Genomic DNA, 16,717 nt, shown 5'->3' with positions numbered 1-16,717 from the left:
TAGATTATATAATGGCAAGACAGAGATTTAGGAACCAGGTTTTAAATTGTAAGACATTTCCAGGGGCAGATGTTGACTCTTACCACAATCTATTGGTTATGACCTGTAGATTAAAACTGAAGAAACTGCAAAAAGGTGGGAATTTAAGGAGATGGGACCTGGATGAACTGAAAGAACCAGAGGTTGTAGAGAGTTTCAGGGAGAGCATAAGGGAACAATTGACAGGAATGGGGGAAAGAAATACAGTAGAAGAAGAATGGTTAGCTTTGAGAGATGATGTAGTGAAGGCAGCAGAGGATCAAGTAGGTAAAAAGACGAGGGCTAGTAGAAATCCTTGGGTAACAGAAGAAATATTGAATTTAATTGATGAAAGGAGAAAATATAAAAATGCAGTAAATGAAGCAGGCAAAAAGGAATACAAACGTCTCAAAAATGAGATCGACAGGAAGTGCAAAATGGCTATGCAGGGATGGCTAGAGGACAAATGTAAGGATGTAGAGGCTTATCTCACTAGGGGTAAGATAGATACTGCCTACAGGAAAATTAAAGAGACCTTTGGAGAAAAGAGAACCGCTTGCATGAATATCAAGAGCTCAGATGGAAACCCAGTTCTAAGCAAAGAAGGGAAAGCAGAAAGGTGGAAGGAGTATATAGAGGCTCTATACAAGGGCGATGCACTTGAGGACAATATTATGGAAATGGAAGAGGATGTAGATGAAGATGAAATGGGAGATACGATATTGCGTGAAGAGTTTGACAGAGCACTGAAAGACCTGAGTTGAAACAAGGCCCCCGGAGTAGACAACATTCCACTGGAACTACTGGCGGCCTTGGGAGAACCAGTCCTGACAAAACTCTACCAACTGGTGAGCAAGATGTATGAAACAGGCAAAATACCCTCCGACTTCAAGAAGAATATAATAATCCCAATCCCAAAGAAAGAAGGTGCTGACAGATGTGAAAATTACCGAACAATCAGTTTAATAAGTCACGGATGCAAAATAGTAATGCGTATTCTCTACAGACGAATGGAAAAACTGGTAGAAGCTGACCTCGGGGAAGATCAGTTTGGATTCCGTAGAAATGTTGGAACACGTGAGGCAACACTGACCCTATGACTTATCTTAGAAGCTAGATTAAGGAAAGGCAAACCTACATTTCTCGCATTTGTAGACTTAGAAAAAGCTTTTGACAATGTTGACTGGAATACTCTCTTTCAAATTCAAAAGGTGGCAGGGGTAAAGTACAGGGAGCGAAAGGCTATTTACAATTTGTACAGAAAGCAGATGGCAGTTATAAGAGTTGAGGGGTATGAAAGGGAAGCAGTGGTGGGGAAGGGAGTGAGACAAGGTTGTAGCCTATCCCCAATGTTATTCAATCTGTATATTGAGCAAGCAATAAAGGAAACAAAAGAAAAGTTAGGAGTAGGTATTAAAATCCATGGAGAAGAAATAAAAACTTTGAGGTTCGCCGATGACATTGTAATTCTGTCAGAGACAGCAAAGGACTTGGAAGAGCAGTTGAACGGAATGGACAGTGTCTTGAAAGGAGGGTATAAGATGAACATCAACAAAAGCAAAACGAGGATAATGGAATGTAGTCAAATTAAGTCGGGTGATGCTGAGGGTATTAGATTAGGAAATGAGACACTTAAAGTAGTAAAGGAGTTTTGCTATTTGGGGAGCAAAATAACTGATGATGGTCGAAGTAGAGAGGATATAAAATGTAGACTGACAATGGCAAGGAAAGCGTTTCTTAAGAAGAGAAATTTGTTAACATCAAGTATTGATTTAAGTGTCAGGAAGCCGTTTCTCAAAGTATTTGTATGGAGTGTAGCCATGTATGGAAGTGAAACGTGGACGATAAATAGCTTAGACAAGAAGAGAATAGAAGCTTTCGAAATGTGGTGCTACAGAAGAATGCTGAAGATTAGATGGGTTGATCACATAACTAATGAGGAGGTATTGAATAGAATTGGGGAGAAGAGGAGCTTGTGGCACAACTTGACTAGAAGAAGGGATCGGTTGGTAGGACATGTTCTGAGACATCGAGGGATCACCAATTTAGTATTGGAGGGCAGCATGAAGGGTAAAAATCGTAGAGGGAGACCAAGAGATGAATACACTAAGCAGATTCAGAAGGATGTAGGCTGTAGTAGGTACAGGGAGATGAAGAAGCTTGCACAGGATATAGTAGCATGGAGAGCTGCATCAAACCAGTCTCAGGACTGAAGACAACAACAACAACAACAACATGCCTACCAAATAGCTGTCCACCAGGATGAATGGCCACCACCAAACTGTGGCCAAGAGCAAAGTACACCATCCTGTGGCACAACATGCAGCTTAACATAATATGCTTGATTTCAGTAGCTGCTGCACTATTTGAGCCACCTGGATCCTCCCCTCCACCACCAGTTTTTCTGGACTGCTCAGGTGGGAGTTAACCTTACAATACATTCTCCACTCCTGTAACTATGCCGGCCTCAGTCCACGGTAACGTACTGATCTTACATCCTTCACCCAAAAGTTTCCACCTCCATTGTCCTATCATCTCCTCCCCATTCTCGACTCTAACAGTCTTTGTTTGCTGCCTCTGCCAATGAATCCACTTATCTTTCTCCTTCCATTTTTTCCCCACCCCCTAGCCCCACAACCTTCTGATGCTGTGCCTATTGGCATTCTAGTCCCTGGACACTCTGCCAGACAGTGTTTCTCTCTCTCCCCATCCATACACTACCACCCCTTCCCCTTCCCTGCCCCCTCCAGACACATGCAAGCATCCCACGTGATAGCTGCACTCTAGCGTGAGATGCTGGAGTTGGCGGTTATGTGTGCATGAGGTGTGCTTCCTTTTGTGTATGAATGGTGTGTGTTTCTCTTTTGCTTATGAAAGCTGTGACCGAAAGCATTATGTAAGTGTCTACTAATTGTGCCTGTCTATAACTTAATGTGTCTTCTGTACAGTAAGCAGCAATCTGATTTTGTCTTCATTGTTAATATTATGAAAAGGAGAGATTGCTACTCACTATATAGTGGAAATGTTGAATCACAAAGGGGCACAACGAAAAGACTGCTAAACAAGGAAGCTTTCAGCCAAAAAGCCTTATTCTGAATTAGACAAAACACACACACACACACACACACACACACACACACATACACACACACACGCGCGCGCGCGCAAATGCAACTTCTAGTGCTGGAATGGGAACAGGAAAGGTAAAAGAATGGAATAGGTGTGTAAAGGACAGTGGCTAATGAAGATTGAGGCCAAGAGGATTACAGGAACATAGGATATTGCAGGGTGTTGGTACAAAGGATCCAGATGGTAAAAGCTGTGAAGCAGTCATTGAAATGAAGAATGTCGTGTTGAGCAGTGTGCTCAGCATCTGTGTGGTCCAGCTGCTCCTTGGCCACAGTTTGGCAGTGGCCATTCATGCGGACAAACAGCTTGTTGGTTGTCATGGCGATGTAGAACACAGTACAGTTGTTGCAGCTTAGCTTGTAGATCACTTGACTGGTTTCACAGGTAGCCCGGGTGTTTGATGGGATAGGTGGTGCTTGTGGCCTAACTGGAGTAGGTGGTGGGGAGCATCTTGCATCTAGATCTATTGCAGGGATATGAGTCACATGGCAAGGAGTTGAGAGCAGGCGTTGTATAGGGATGGATAAGGATATTGTGTAGGTTCTATGGACGGTGGAATACGATTCTGGAAGGGTGGGGAGGAGAGTAGGTAGGACATTCCTCATTTCATTTCAGGGCATCGCAAGAGGTAGTTGAAATCATGGGTGTGGGTGTGAATTAGGTGCTCCAGTCCTGCTGCTACTGAGTTACAAGGAGAATGTCCCTCTGTGGCTGGACTACGGGACGTTGGGAGGTAGTGGGTGACTGGAGAGATAGGGCACAGGATATCTGTTTTTGTACATGATAGGGAGGGTAATTACAGGCTGTGAAGGTATCAGTGAGACCCTTGGTACATTTTGAGAGAGACTGCTCATCACTGCAGATGTGACGGCAACAGGTGACTAGGCTGTATGGAAAGAGCTTCTTGGTATGGAATGGGTGGCAGCTGTCAAAATGGAGGTATTGCTGGTGGTTGGTAACTTTGATATGGATGGAGGTACTGTTGTAGCCATCTTTGAGATGGAGGTCAATATTGAGGAAGGTGGCTTGATGCGTTGAGTAGAACCAGGTGAAATGAATACGGGAGAAGGTGTTGACGTTCTGGAGGAATGTGGATAGGGTGTCCTCACCCTCAGTGCAGATCTCCCAGATGTAATCAGTGAATCTGAACCAGGTGATGGGTTGGGGATCCTAGGTGATTACAAAGGATTCCTATAGATGGACCATGGGTGGGTTGGTATAGGATGGTGCCATGTGAGTGCCCATTTCCGTACCATGGATCTGTTTGTAGGTGATGCCTTCAAAGGAGAAGTAATTGAAGATGAGGATATACTTGGCCATTGTGACTAGGAAGGAGGTTATGTGTTTGGAATCAGTTGGGTGTTGGGAAAGGTGTGTTCAATAGTAATAAGACCTTGGGCATTAGTGATGTTAGTGTAAATGGAGATGGCATCAATAGTGACAAGCAGAGCACCTCATCCCTCCAGCAGGATCTACAGTCTCTCCTCAAATGCTTAGGCCCATCCTGGAGTCAGTATCTCTCTCTCCTCACTGCTACCACACCCTGCACTCGTACCTTCTACAAGTTTCCTAAAGCCCATAAGCCCACCCACCTAGGATGTCCCATTGTGTCCGGTTCCTATGCCCCCACCGAGGTAATCTCTGCTGTCATAGACCATCACCTTCAGCCTATTACCCACAACCTACCTTCCTATATAAAAAATACCCACCATTTCCCCATTGGCCCCTCCACAGTTCCTGTTCCTTTACCACATGGTGCCCTGCTCATCACTATTGATGCCACCTCCCTCCTAGTGTCCATGGCCTTACTGCTATTTGACACTACTTTCCCCAATACCCAACAGATTATAAACTCCTTCCTGGTCACCATGACCTACTGTATTCACACCCACAATTGCTTATCCTTTGAAGGCATAACCTACAAACAAATCTGGAGTATGGCAATGGGCACCCACATGCCACAGTTCTATGTCAACCTGTCTATGGACCATCTAGTGCAGTCCTTCCTAACCACCCAGGATCCCAGCCCCCTTACCTGATTCAGATTCAGTGATAACAGCTTGGTGACTGGATCAAGGGGAGGACACCCTATCCACATTCCTCCAGAACCTCAATAGCTTCCCCCACATCCACTTCACCTCGTTCTTCTCAACCCAACAAGCCACCTTCCTTGATATTGATCACCACCTCAAAGATGGCTACATCAGTACCTCCATCCATATCAAACCTACCAATCACCAGCAATACCTTCACTTCGACATCTACCACCCATTCCATATGGAGAAGCTCCTTCCATGCAGCTTAACCATCTGTGGCTGTCAATCTGTAATGATGAGCAGTCTCTCTCAAAACACACCAAGGGTCTCACTGAGGCCATAATTACTCTCTCAACCATGTACAGAAACAGATATCCCGTGCCTTATCTCTTCAGTCAACCACCAGATTCCAAAATCCCACTGTCCAGCTACAGAGCAGCATTCCCCTCATGACTCATTACCACCTGGGACTGGAGCAACTGAATCATATTCCCTGTTAGGCCTTCAACTACCTCTTGTCATGCCCTGAAACAAGGAGTGTCCTACCCATTATCCTTCCCACTCCTCTCACAGTGGTATTCCATGGCCCACCAAACCTACACAATATCCTTGTCCATCCCTACACAATTTCTGCTCCCAACCCATTGCCTCATGGCTCATCCCCAAAATGGACATAGATATAAGACCCATCCCATGCATCCTGCCACCACAACCTATTTGAGTCCGGCTACAAGTATCACCTATCCCATCAAAGACAGGGCTACCTGTGAATCCAGTCATGTGATCTGCAAGCTACGTTGCAACCACTGTGGTGCATTCTTTGTGGGCTCTCTGCAAGAATGGCCACCGAGAAACTGTCATGAAGAAAAAGCTAGACCATCCACTTGCTGTGCATGCTGCCCAATATGGCGTTCTTCATTTCAATGACTGCTCCACAGCCTGTGCCATATGGATTCTTCCAAACAACACTGTCTTTCCTGAAAGTGCAGCTGGAAAATCTCCCTGCGATGTAGCCTATGTTCCCATAATGGCCATGGCCTCAACTATCATTAGCCATTGTTCCTTTATGCATCTATCCCCTTCCCTGTTCACATTCCAAGCACTACACCACCTTCTATTCCACCGACACACTCAAGCTCCCCTACTCTTTCCATACCTCATCCCTGTATGCTCCCACAAGCAACTATTTACTGCCCCCACTCCTACGCTGCGCTACACCTCCCATTCCCAGTCTCCTACTTATCCACACCATCCAGGTTGCTTCTCACACCACGCACAGTTGTTCACAGTCTGGCCTAGGGAGCCAGAGACGGTGGTCATGTGTGTGAGAATCACATTTGTGTGTGTGTTTAGTCTAATTCAGAAGAAGGCTTTTTGATTAAAAGCTTACATGTTTATTAGTCTTTCCATTGTGGCTGTCTGCGAGTCACATTGCTTTCATTACCATAACCTTGTCTACAGCATTCACTGATAGGAACTGAGTGTTTCACAAGTACTGATCAAATTAAATGTGCAATAGCAACTCCTGTTTTCCGATTACAATCTATGAATTGCAGAAACTATTAATTCAGTTCCCTTATTGAAGTCAATATGACACAGGATCAATGTTGTCTTTTCAACATTATTTGAATCAGAAGTTGCATCAACAGTAGTTAATTAAGACTTGTCGTTTTCTCTCTGTTCCAAGATGTCGGTCCTGACATGATGGACATGACTAGACATTAATTCATGCTGAGTATCACTTGATAGATAATGCATTTGTAAATGCTTTTCAGCTTCTTGTTCATCTCTGACCTTGCCAATGTGTTTTGAGAAAACTGAATCATAGTGACTCAACAGCTCTAATATTCCAAGGAAATTTGCTTTATTTGTACCTCCAGCTTTCTGCAGTGAACCTCTGAAGGTCAAGCCACTTATGAAGAAGAAGTAATGTTACATTAAGTAACACGAGAGTCCACAAGTAAGTTGGAGTAAATTGGTTGTTCTATGGATGAACAAAAGAAGAACATTACCTCTTTACTTCTGAGAAATAGCAGGGGCAATGTAACTCCTCATGTCATTTCATTCCTTTAGTTTTATGGTTCTTCCAGGACAACTGTATACAAATAAGTGTATTTTATTTTGCGTTTGCTCTTGCATGCAATATCTATCCTGTGTATTTAATGTAAGATAACCTTGTGATTGAATCAGAAGTGTCTTATCTTTTAACACTGTTGGCAATTGTACCAAATTATAATGATTTATCTTTTAACACTGTTAGCAATTGTACCAAATTATAATGATTTTCCACTGCTGGGGAAATGTTTAGGTAGGATTCCCAACAGCATTTAAAGAAAGCATATGTTCAACTGCATCACAAGATGGTTTTTGCCCATTATGTCTAAAGAAAACATTGTGCATTCAAGATTCAACATGAAATAGAATCAACTCGACTGCAAAAATCATATAAGTGAACAACTGAAGTTGTTGCATGAGCTAGACTGGCTGTTCTAGTGCTGGAGAAATTTTCTTTATTATGGTACATTTGCCAAATGAGAACCCTAGAGGATCTGAACCCTTGAGAGACATCCACCTCTTCCCTCCATGAGCCTTGGGCCTCTGGAATTTTGTCTCCTCTGTGTCTTCCCCCCCCCCCCCCCCCCCCCCCACCCCCCCCCACCTCTCACCTGGACCCGCCACTGGCACACACTACCCCTACTCCATTTTATTTTAATTTAACACAGGTAGGTGTCATAACATGCAAAACCTGCATACCAGTGTAGTACCTACTTGAAATTCTTTCGCTCCGCCCACCTGCACAAAAGAACCACAATACAATAATAATCACCTGGTGTTGCTGCCTGTCCACCTCACCTCACATTCGGAAACACTGGATGGTCCTGACAGCATATGCCAATTAGATGTCATAATATTCATTCAAAGTCGGTAGTCACATCACTTGCACATTATGAGGTAGCTGATGTATCTGATTGATTTGTGCCACAGCATGTCAGTGCCATCACAACCAAGGATGCACAAACTGATGCACCACCTGACCCCCAAGGCAACACAACCTGTGGCATATGGTGTGCATACAAAGTGCCCATCATGATGAGAAACAATAATCTTGTTTCACAGCACACGAAAATTGTCTCAAGAGAATCATTTTAGCCCTACATACAACATAAGAAACAAAGAGATTTTGATGATTCACACACACCAGTTTAAATTATATGCACAGTCTGCACAAATGGTGGCAGGTCTGTTTAATCCATAAGAGAGTGTCACAGATACTGAAGGAACTGAACTGGAAGACTATGGAAGATAGACGTAAACTATCCAGAGAAAGTCTATTAACAAAGTTTCAAGAAGAGGCTTTACATGATTACTTTAGAAATATATTACAACCCTCTACATATTGCTCACATAGGGATCAGAAGGATAAGATTAAAATAATGACTGACACACAGAGGCATTAAGTCATTCTTCCTGCACTGCATACGAGAATGGAACAGGACGAAACCCTAACAACTGGTACAATGGGATGTACCTTCTGTCATGCACTTCACAGTGGTTTGCAGATTATAGATGTAGATGTAGAAGTAGATCCTCTGCTATGTACTTCACAGTACTTTGCAGAGTATGGATGCTGATGTAGATCATATTTCCAAAGGAGCTACACTAGATTAAAAGCCAATAGGACGATAGAATGTACGTAAATTACTTACAAGATGAGGGGACAATATCCCTTGAAAAAGAAAAAAAGCTAGCTGGTGTAAACCTTGATATTGATGAAATGTATATTGTGAATTTTATGGAACATAGTATGACAATTTTCAAACTGAATCTGTGATAAGTAGGCTGAGACAAGGCATACTGAATTGCAGTCTTTGGAGTACCACTGCCATTTTTCTAGGCATTACTCTATTCACCAAACACAAGAATTGTTTTTACAATTCAAGATTCCCATCTCCCATGCACATGAAATAACAGCTTGGCTGGCAACATTTTGCCTTGAATGAAGTACTTCAAGATGCAATATCAGGTGACAGTACTTGATCCATAGGGAATTTGTTGATTAGTTGCTTGAGAAATGCTTACATCTGAATGGTGCAATTGTCACAGAATAACACATTACTAAGGTTGATGGTATACTGAATTTGATAAATGCAAAGCCTATTTAGAATGTAAAGGATTTAATTAAAATGCAGTAACATATCAACTTGACACTACAGACAAGCACATGTTCATGTAGGAGATGAATACAGGGTGAACTTGACCTCAACTGGAAAATTCTGGAAGTTGTTCAGGGGTACATGCTGAGTATTTTCCTATGAGGAACCTATTGTCTGTGCTGAGTTGTTACACAGAAATTGCATTTTGTTTGCTTTCTTACCCCACTTCTCCTTATACCTGTACTGCGCTATGAATATTGGCACAACAGTGAAAATGTTGACAGTGTTCTGACGAATCTGTATTAAGGGAACCTTTGATCAACAGCAAATTGTGGTACCCATCATGATTGACAAAACCTGCAATTCTGCTGTTTTTTTCATCTATGTTTTATCTATAAATGCAAATCTGATATTCAAAGAGGGGGCATGTGGGATCAATGTATTGTATGGGAACATTTATTTAAATTTCATTATTCCCTGTGTTTTCTCTTACACTTGGAAATTCCTTTTCTATCTTTCATTTGAAGAAGTTAGTTGTACTATAAATTCCATTTGGCACATATTTTGCATTATGCAGTATTTGGTTATAAAATTTTCATATAACATATTAAATTAAGAATTGTTATAATTTTTCATAAAAACCAGTCACATGTTAGAAAATACATAACATTTGTTATTTTAGTGATGTGACATACTTTGTAAACTTTACAAAATTTTAATTTCAAAATTATGTTCAACAATATACAATTATTTTATTTGTATAAATTTTGATTATCCTGAGAGTCATGTTTTCTTGGCAACTGTTCACTCATATATGCATAAAAATATGTACCAAAATTATTTCGATTAATTACCAGTTCTGGAACAATCTAGAACTCCAAGCTGTAATACACCATTGGACTTCATGCTAAAAGTCAGATAGCCTTTTTACTGCTGTCTGGAAGGGCAGTCTTCATTTTATAGCCACATAGTATGTTTGGTATGGGTACTGTGAATTAAGTGTGCATCATGTACATAATTTTTATTCAAACTGGTATCTGAAATGTAATACATTCTAGTCTGTTTGCAGACAGTGTTTATTATTTATAAAAAATGGAGGACTTTCTTTATCAGATTGCATAAAACTGAGGAATGAAGTTGATTGATTGTCATGTGTGAAGTGGAAATTATCAACGCCCTGTAAATCCGAATTAGTATCTTCACTTCCATTGAAAATCATGGATCTAAACATCATTCCCTAGACAACAGAAGAAGATGACAGGAATCACAAAAACCTTGATAAAATAAGACCAGTATTAAAAAATATTTCTACTCATTGAAACAACAATTTTAGAACTGGTTTTCTGCACTGCTGTTTCCCATACTATTCCTCTGGTACTTTTACTAATCAAATCATGCAAATATATCAGTAAGAGTTTACTTAATAAAGACTTTTAATTGGACTTAGGGAAAGACAGTGTTAGAAGCGTTTCATATAAAGGAAACTAATTTGTTCTGAATCGTGAAAAAAGGAGATCTGCAGCAATAGAATGCAGATTTTTTGACCTAACCTGGATGTGAACATTGTGAGCAATGAAGGAAAACAAAAGGGCTGACAGAATGACTTTCAAACTGCATGCCACAACAGAAACCAAATTAGTGCAAAAAAATTAAAACTCCATTCTCTGGTTTAATAGATTTGTGAAATGAGGATTCAGATGTGAGTCAGGATACAGACTGTTCAGAAGAGGACAGAAAACCATACAAAGGTGATTTGTTGAGAGTAACTTTAGCTAAAATTGAGGAAACTGAGTAGAAAATGGAATCTGCACTGAAATCCAACAGTGAACTTTTGAAATCAGATATTCAAAATAATAGTGAGAAAAACCAACAATCAAACCTCAGAATAAAAAGAGAAGATGTAGAATGTCTTAAAGGGTGCACATTCCAGAATGGATGTAGTTGAGAATAGTCATAGATTTAGAAAATGTGTTTGTAATCTAGGTACTGAAACAGAAGGAAAGATAACTAAATTAAATGCAAAAATAAACTAAGTAGAACAAACTGTAACAAAAGATGTGTATGTATTATATAAAAAGGTAAATGATAGGCAGGAAAATTTTGTATCTAGAAAAATATGTGTTAATAGTGTTATGTGGTCAAGTTTACCACAGAAAAGCCTCCCTTGTAACAGTTTACACCCTATTGATTTCTTGCAACACCGTAAAGATAACTTTCGTTTGTCAGAAAGTTTGTTAAGGGGAAATTTTGATCAGTGGATAACGTTCACTGATCTGGAGAAAAGTTTTTGGAACAAATTTTGGTTGGAGTCTGAGCACACTAGAGTTAAATGTGAATTTTTTAACTGAGGCTATTTTTAGAGCGAGTAATGGAACTATTCAAGTTTTTGTATGAACCAATTGAAAAAATTAGTAATTTTAAACAAAATAGTTGGTTGGGTTGGAAAGTAAAGGGACTAAACTATAAGGTCATCAGTCCCTTTTTCTCATGCAAACAGGTCTCAAGTTAAAACCATACCCAAAAGCAGTCAGGGAAAGTAAAATGACATAAAAGTAACCAGTAACCACTCTGAAAGAAGAAATGACATAATCAAATTAAAAGGGGAAATCACGCACTGTGGAAGGTATTAAAATAATAAAGCAGATGACCTGGACTGAATGATCACAAAAGTAAAAAAGGATGAGCCAGCCACTCTACAACACACTAAAATCTGCAACCAAAAAACACAAGGCTAAAGAAACACAAATAGGGAAAAGACGAACATCAATGCAAACAAACAGCAAAGAAAGAACAAGGAAGAGTTAAAACAGGTAAAGATCTGGTTCCGGATGAATAGACCAACGCCGACAGAAGTGCACGACACATAATTTCGTGGCTGAAAACTGGAAGCCATGGGCTAGAACCCATGACTGCGCCTTATGGATGGCTCCCTGTAGGCACCGCTCAACATCACCAGTACTGGACTGGAGGAGCAGTACGAAATGTACAAGTCATCTGCATACACAGAAGGTGGGATGGACAGCCCTACAGCTGCTGCTAGACCATTAATGGCCATAAAAATAGAGATACACTCAATACAAAGCCCTGCAGGACCCCATTCATGTGGATATGGGGGGAACTATGGGAGGCACCAACTTGGACACGGAAAATACGGAGTGACAGGAAATTTTGGATAAAAATCGGAAGCAGACCCCGGAGAAACCACTTATAAAATATGGCAAGGATATGATGTTGCCAGGTTGTGTCATAAGCTTTCCATAAATAAAAAAAGATGGCAAGCAAGTGTTGGCACCTGGAAAAGGCTGTTCAGAAGGCAGACTCAAGGGACACAAGATTATCAGTGGTAGAGCGACCCTGGTGGAAACTGCCCTGGCATGGAGTCAGTAGGCCACATGACTCCAGGACCTAACACAATTGCCGACTCACCACACATACTAGCAACTTACAAATAAATAGGAGGGTGATGGGAAAATAGCTATCCACATCAAGCGGGTTTTTATCGGGTTTGAGCACTGGAATGATGGTGCTCTCCCGCCATTATGATCGAAAGATGCCACCTTACCAGATCCGGTTGAGGAAGACGAGGACATGTCGCTTGTAGTCTGACGAGAGATCTTTAATCGCCTTACTGTGGATCCGATCTGGCCCAAGAGCTGTGTCAGGGCAACGTACAAGGGCGCTGAGGAGCTCCCACTCTGTAAATGGGGCTTTATAGGGTTCACTGTGACATGCAGTGAGCATGAGGACTTTCCTTTACATCCGCCATTTGAAGGTGCGAAAGCCTGGGGGTAATTCTCCGATGCAGAGGCTCGAGCACTGTGCTCGGCAATCGTGTTTGCGTTGGTAGATAACATCCATTGATGTCAACATCAGAGACACCTGTTGGGGTCTGGTACCCAAAAAGACATTTGATCTTCATCCAGTCTTGGGAAGGTGAGATATGGCACCCAACGGTTGAGACGTACCTCTCCCAACACTCCTGTTTCCATCTTTTTATAAGCTGGTGAATGTGGGCAATCAGCCGTTTAAAAGCTATTAGGTGCTCTAGGGAAGGGTGCTACTTATGTTGCTGTAGAGCTCGCCGACGCTCTTTAATTGCCTCAGCGATTTCCGGTGAATGCCAAGGTACTGACTTTCGCCAGGGCACCCTAAAGAACAAGGAATCACATTTTCTGCCACAGAAACGATAGTTCTAGTGACCTGCTCAGCCACCACATCGATGGTACCACGTGTGGGAGATTCAAAGGTGACAGCGGAGGTGAAAGCTTCCCAGTCGACCTTGTTAAAGCCCATCTGGGTAGGCGTCCAGGGGACTGGCTCCGGGGGAGTGACAGGAAAATGGGAAAGTAGTCACTACCACACAAGTCATTGCGGGTTCTCCAGTGGTCAGATGGGAGAAGTCCTGGGCTGCAGAGGGATAAATTAATGGCTGAGTAAATACCATGAGCCACACTGAAATGTGTGGGGGTCCCAGTATTTAAGAGGTATTAAGAGGTCAAGTTGAGGCTGTGAATTTTCGACATATCTACCTCGGTCAGTAAATATGGTGCCACCCCACAACGGTTTATGGGCATTAAAATCTCCCAAAAGTAGGAAAGGTTTAGGGAGTTGTTGATCATTGTAGCCAATATGTTCAGGGGTACTGCACCATCTGGAGAAAGATATATGTTACAGACAAGTTATTTCCTGCGTCGTCCTTATCCTGACACCCGCAGCTTCAAGAGGGCTTTGAAGGGGCACACTTTCACTATGTACTGAGTTCAGGACATAGACGCAAACTCCACTTGACACTACAGTTCTTGCAATATCCCATATAATCGTGGAGGGCAGGGGTCTGCATTGCCAGGAACCAGGTTTCCTGGAGGGCAATGCAGAAAGCAGATGTAAAGCTTACAGTTGCCATAGCTCATCCAGGTGCTGGAAAAACCGCCGCAGTTCCACTGGAGGATGACATGATTGTGAGGCTGGGAAGACATGAATGCTCAATGAGGCAGTTTACACCACAGGGTCACCTGTTGCCACTGATTTAGTTCCTGGGAAGTCTGTCTCCATTGTGTCTGAGGGTCCGGCGAGATCTAGGTCCTCAGCAGACACCAGAATCTCCATCTCATCCTCAGACGCAGAGCTTGTAGGTAGTGGAGGTGTGGGGGCCACTGCAATTTCCTTGTTCTTGGGGGGTCTTCTTTTTGGATTTCTCTTGCTGCTCACTGGGTTTCTCTGGCTGGGAGCGCTTCACTGATTCAGTCTCAAGGACTGAAGAGGATCGTGAAGCCCTACAACCAGCTGCTTTTGGAACTTCAGCCACTGGTGGCGTCATCTTTCTCACTAGTAGAAATCCGGGAAGGGAGGGACCCAAGGGACCCCTACCTGGCGAGAGGAGACGAAGAATACTTATGCTTCTCCAGCTGAGAAGTGGAGGCTGATGTCCCCGATGGTTGGGGGGGGGAGTGCTCCCTGGGTAGGTGGTACGGGAGCAACAGGCAGGGAAGTGCCCTCACCATAAAGGGGCAAGTGTAGTCTTATGGTTCTGACAGACAACTGGAATTGGCGGAACAGATGGGGCTAGAACTGTTCTCATAGTTGCGGCGTAAGAAGATGTCCCAGGTACAGAATGTAGGCATTCAAATTTCCTCTTAACCTCAGTGTAGGTCAGTCAGTCCAGGGGCTTGTATTCCATGATTTCCCATTCCTTCTGGAGAATCCAGCAGCCCGTAGAGCAAAGGGAATGGTGGTCTCCACAGCGGACACAGATGGGCGAGGCACCTGAAGTATTGGGATGTGATGGATGTCCACAGTCGCGACATATGACGCTGGAAGTACAGCGAGAAGACATATGCTCGAACTCCCAGCACTTAAAGCACCGCATCGGGGGAGGGATATACGGCTTGACATCACACCGGCATACCATCACCTTGAACTCGGGTAATGTATCACCCTTGAAGGCCAAGATGAAGGCACTGGTGGCTACCTCATTATCCTTTGGACCCCTATGTACGCGCCAGACGAAATGAACACCTCGTTGCTCTAGGTTGGTGCGCAGCTCTACATCAGACTACAAAAGAAGATCCCTGTGAAATATAATACCCTGGACCATATTTAAACTCTTATGGGGCATGATGGAAACACAAACATCCCCCAACTTGTCACAGGTAAATAGTGCCTGTGACTGAGCAGAGGAAGCTGTTTTTATAAAGACTGATCCCGATCGCATTTTGGACAATCCCTCCACCTCCCCAAACTTGTCCTCTAAATGCTCCACAAAAAACTGAGGCTTCATCGACGTGAAGGATGCCCCATCAGCTCTCGTAAATACAAGGTACCGGGGTGAATAAGATTGGCTGCCATCCTTAGCCTGGCGTTCCTCCCATGGTGTGGTCAGGGAAGGGAACAATTTGGGGTCATACTTCTTTGCATTGTAGTTAGACCTCGACCGCTTGGAGACTGCTGGCGTTGGGCCACCAGCAAGAGATGACGTAGTATACTTCATGGCATGTCATCCACCTTCATGCCACCCACTCCGACCAGGGGCCCTCCCCATGAGCACCACCCAGCTGCAGCAATGGCCACCTGGCAGGCTGGCCATTGCCAGGAGTCCCGATGCCCCAGGGTGTGGGCATCTACTCCTTGGCATACGTGTTGAGTTAACGGTACAGGCATCAGCAGAGTGATCCCTGTGTACCCAGGGGGGCTACAACCAACAGGGTACATGGCGGTCCCACCACAACAGACTGGCTACCGAGCCGGATATGAGTTGCAAAAGTATCCAGGGTCACCGTTGGCATGGAAAATGACACTGCATAGTGGATGGAAGAAAACGCACCCAGGAAGGTGTCCTCCCCCAAGAGATGGAGAATAGGCAGAACTGCAAAGCCATGATGATTAAAAATTTGGATGGTCTCAGTGCACGATGCACCATGTAAGGCACCCTTCCTCAATTGGCTTGCTCTTTGGGACAATTTGGAAAAATGAAGGTCAAACCCTACTGGGGACAATCACATAAAGGCCGAAATGTGAGAGACTCCTTTTAACTGCTTCTTACAACAGGCAGGAATTCCTCAGGCCTCTTCTAACCCCTGGACCCGCAAGGGGATGTGACTGCATTGTCAATATGTAAAGCTACAGACGTTTCGGTCACTATTGCAGGTGGCCTTCTTCAGGGTAGTTTTCTTTTTATCGACTGTGACAATGGCTGCAGAGGCTTATGTTTATAAAATTTAGCAAAAGATAGATTGCTACTTACTTTATGGTAAATAGTAATCTATTTTTTCCTACATTGTTGTTATTATAATTTTAATGATAATTATTGTTATTTTCCACAATGCTTCCCCATTCTTCAATAACATTCGGCTCAAATTTAATGTCATTCTGATAGTGATTCAT

This window comes from Schistocerca cancellata, chromosome 9 (genome assembly GCF_023864275.1).
Source record: "Schistocerca cancellata isolate TAMUIC-IGC-003103 chromosome 9, iqSchCanc2.1, whole genome shotgun sequence".
NCBI lineage: Eukaryota > Metazoa > Arthropoda > Insecta > Orthoptera > Acrididae > Schistocerca > Schistocerca cancellata.
The sequence above is the reverse complement of the archived record's forward strand: the minus strand, read 5'-3'. Positions refer to the sequence as shown.